This window comes from Rhagoletis pomonella, unplaced genomic scaffold (assembly GCF_013731165.1).
Source record: "Rhagoletis pomonella isolate Grant_MI unplaced genomic scaffold, Rhpom_1.0 Rhpom_scaffold_13503, whole genome shotgun sequence".
Lineage (NCBI taxonomy): Eukaryota > Metazoa > Arthropoda > Insecta > Diptera > Tephritidae > Rhagoletis > Rhagoletis pomonella.
This window is the reverse complement of record NW_023472029.1, coordinates 1-4,241: the sequence shown is the minus strand read 5'-3', so window position 1 is coordinate 4,241 and position 4,241 is coordinate 1. Positions and strand designations below refer to the sequence as shown.

General features: G+C 36.8%; 1 pseudogene; it reads left to right on the top strand.

Moving 5' to 3' along the window:
- The first annotated feature begins 1,352 nt into the window (after positions 1–1,352).
- Positions 1,353–2,734, top strand: LOC118756987 (annotated as a pseudogene).
- The last annotated feature ends 1,507 nt before the right edge of the window (positions 2,735–4,241 follow it).

Here is a 4,241-nt window from a genome sequence, read left to right as displayed (position 1 = left end):
GTTGTGTTGTGTTGTGTTGTGTTGTGTTGTGTTGTGTTGTGTTGTGTCGTGTCGTGTCGTGTTGTGTTGTGTTATTCAACGCATTCTACCTCAATCCACTTCAATCAATTCAACTAAACTCAACTCGGTTCAGCAAGCCCACCTCAACTCCGTTAATTTAAAAGGTTAAAATTTCAACCGGTGGGCGAACACAAGTAACAATAATAATAGACTGCCACTTACACATACATATGTTAGTATTTGGCCGAGTTTCTCCTCAGGGCCTGGGCTCAAACCCGCTTCAAACCAGCATAAAAAAAGCAAAAAAAAAACAAAAAAGTTATTTTCTAATAGCGGTCGCCCCTCGTATGTGCCCCTCCGAAGGAAGTTCTATTCTTTTAAGAAATGCTTCCTTCTCCATTGCCGTCCATCAAACCATTACCGCCTGAAAATTTCCATAAGGAAGATAAGCTTATAAGCTCCAGGTGCAGCCCAACGACCTTTTGCTTATGACTTACTCTGACGGAAATATCATTGCATAAGCAATAAGTTCAGCAGGTCCTCGGTACATTTACTTTAGTATCTTGTTGAACACATATGATCGCAGTAGTGTCAATAGTACGTTCCACCGCGGAGTGACTCTTTTGACTGGATTAGTGATCTTATGCCTACCGCACGGCGCTGAAACACTTCCTCATAGGTCATTCCAGCTAAAATAGCTTGCTTTCAGACATTATTGAAGGCCCCGGCTATATTCTGGAAGACCACAAAATATCCATTCTCCAAAGCAACCTCTCCATGGTCTTTTGAAGAAACGGTGCTAGGCTAATGGGTGCACCCCGTGTGGCTAATTCTACTTATCATCGGCAAAGAAACCACCTTCGTCGTGCTACACTGATAACCCCTCGACTTGTACGACTTGCCTTCTGAAACATCGCAGGAAAGATCCCGTCCATGCCCGTTGACTACCAACCTAGTCTGCAAAAACACACCTTCTTTTTTTTTAATTTGTTTTGCTTACTACGTGTTGACCGAAAGCGGCTGGGATTTTCATTGGGTTTCCCCCGGTCAATTTGGTAATAATACAAACCGCCCCGAGTGAGATTATAATTTGGAAACACCTCGTTTTTATTGCGGGAAAACTCAAAGCTTTAAATCAATATTTATAGCTCTTAATTGTCAGTAGATTAGTACTGCTGTAAAAATTTAAATACCATTTTGGGCAGAAGGTACTCCTATATATAAAATAAGTTTTATCTTATCATTATCCTATGCTCAACACTGGCACTCCATTGTGAGTCCATTTAATCGCAAAGTATAAAAGCAATCAGTGCTAGCAAGTCGATAGTTAATTCGTGAGTTCATTATCAAATATGAAGTGGCTAATTGTTCTAACCGCTTGCCTTTTAGGCAGCTCAATCGCTTCCGCCAACGAAGTTGATTGGTCTAAAGTGCGCTCGTTAGATGTGTACCCAGCGATTCCAATTAATCCACGCATGCCTCTCGGTGGTCCTGAAGGACGTATCACTAATGGAAATGTGGCGGCAGCGAAACAATTTCCTTATCAGGCCGGTTTATTGCTATATTTTGAAGACGGTGCTTCGTGGTGTGGTGCCAGTTTGATCTCTGATCGTTGGCTACTGACAGCAGCACATTGCACAGATGGGTATGTACATACATATAAATTTAGAGGTAATAATAGTGTAAGTGATGCATTTTGGAACGCGAGTCCCTACATACGGCATTCCAAATTTGGTCTGGCGACAAACCAGTTCCTACGTTTTGCCATCTTTAGTATAATTTTTCTTTCCGTATAGTTTAACTTTGGGTAGTTGTCATTTAGTTTATAACAATCTTTCTTCTGTTGGAAGTATCAACCGACACTAACAGAAATAGTATCTACGAAACCTCTAACTCGATTTGAAATTGTACACTTTTTTTTTTTGGTAGCGCTCTTGGTGTCGATGTATATTTGGGCGCTTGGAATCGCACGGATAAAACGGAGAAGCATCAACATATAATCTACGTTTCGAAAAGAAATATAATTGTTCATGAAACCTATGATGAAGTTGCTATAGTCGCATTTCACTTATAAAACTACCCGTCTCCATTGAATTCAACGGTGAGTAATTAATTGCAAGTGAAATTCGAATAAACAATTTTTTTTTTTATATTTCGTAATTTTAAAATTTTCAGACTACGTTCAACCTATTGCTTTGCCTAAAGTAGCGGACACATACGATAACTATGTTGGTAAACAAGTGATCGCATCTGGTTGGGGAAAGATTAGCGACAGTGAGTTAGTTAGGCGTTGTTGTCCACCAAAATTGCTTAACTCAAAAATGAGAATTTTCGTTTAATCACAGGTAGTAGAGGTGCCACTGACGTACTGCGCTTTATTGAAGTGCCTATTTTGGAGAATAGGGTATGCAACAGATGGTTCCTTGGCTCAGTAAAATCAACAAATATCTGCATTAAGACTACTGGTGGTATTTCCACATGCAATGGTGACTCCGGTGGTCCGTTGGTGTATAACGATGGTGAAAGCACTGTCCTGATTGGTGCAACTTCCTTTGGCATTCGACTTGGCTGTGAAATGGGCTGGCCAGGTGTATTCACACGTGTTACTTCGTACTTGCCTTGGATTGAAGCAAAATCGGGAATTTCTAGCAAATAAAATGTAAAAATACTGAAATTGGTGATAAACGTGCACACCAAGAAACTAAATATAACGCAAGCACTACAGTTTGTTGGTGTAGGTACATATTTCTTTTTGATTTGAGTAAATTTTTGAGATAACAAATAAAATTAATAAATTATGAAAAAATTTATTATGTATTTATTTAAGTAATGCCTGTGATATCGGAATTCTTAGCATTCAACCCAAATTCAGTGGTGAAGCTTTAGAATTTCTACATAGTACATACTTGAGAAAAATGAATTGCCTATTATTAGTCAAGAAGCCAGTATGGGTATCACAAAATTTGTTCCAGAAAACTTCTATCCCAAATAGTGTTTTAATAAGTTTAACGTTTTTATTGGAGGTTAAAACTGTTAAGACAAACTTAGTTAAAAAATATTCAAAAAGAAGTTTCAAATGACAGATCCCAATCCATAAAGAATTTAGTACTGGTACTTAGTGGAAATTGTTTTAGTCTTGTTCATGTCCGGCAGCTGTAAATGGAACCGCTACGAAATCACATCGCACGCTAACCTAACCTAACCTATATTTTTTTTTAGTATTGGCACAATTTTCAGCCTGGGAACCTTTTCAATTGCACTATGCGATCAAAATTAAGAAAATCTAAAATTTTCTGTACAAAATCTAGGGAAAATACATTTTTCCGGAAATTTATATTTTTCGTCAAATTTTTTTTTAGTTTAAAAGCTGATAGTGAAAAACAAATTCGCTTGATTTTTTCATCCGCCGTTAGTGAATACATATACGCGAAAAGTGATTGATTTCCGGCGAAAATTAAACTCACGGCAAAGCTGATAGATTTAAATTTTTAGATAGTTGGCAACTCTCTTCAAAATTTTTACTTGTGGCTTAAAACAAAAAATAGCTAAATCTAGCTGGAAGAAATATCTAAAATGGCAACACTGGTTAAGATATATCTTTTGCTCACTAATATTTTAGACATGTGGCAGCTATATTCAAAAGTTTTTTGTCACATGGCCTTCAAAATGGTTGTTTACTCATTAAATTTAATGCATTTTTATGGAAGATAAGGAATTTTTTAAAAACAGTTTTTTCCGGAAATGACCAAATTTGAACAACGCGACTATTTTTCGCAGGCGCGTGGGTTTTCCCTCTTTATAATGAGGGCTCAGTCACTGAATTTGATATTGATCAGATATAAATATCTACATAGATGTATGTGTGCATTGCATAATTCTATAAACAAATTTACAACGCAATTCTACAAGTTTATAAAACTCATCAATTTAATTTGCATTATGAAATGAACGCAAACTTACATACTTATGTATGTATATTTCAATGTATGTATGTATGTATGTAAATGGGAGAGGTCAGCATACTTGCTTTGGCTTTCAATTCAATTAAAATATTTCAACGCATAGCTGTACCTACATAAACATCCGTCGAGTGTACTAACTAAACTACAATTACTAATTCAGAAATATTTTTGATTAGTGACTGAAGTGCATTTGACAGCGCAACATTTCAAAGAAATTCATTCCTTTTTACTACCACCCACACCCACTTTGTCCAAACCACAATTTAGTTTACAAAAACC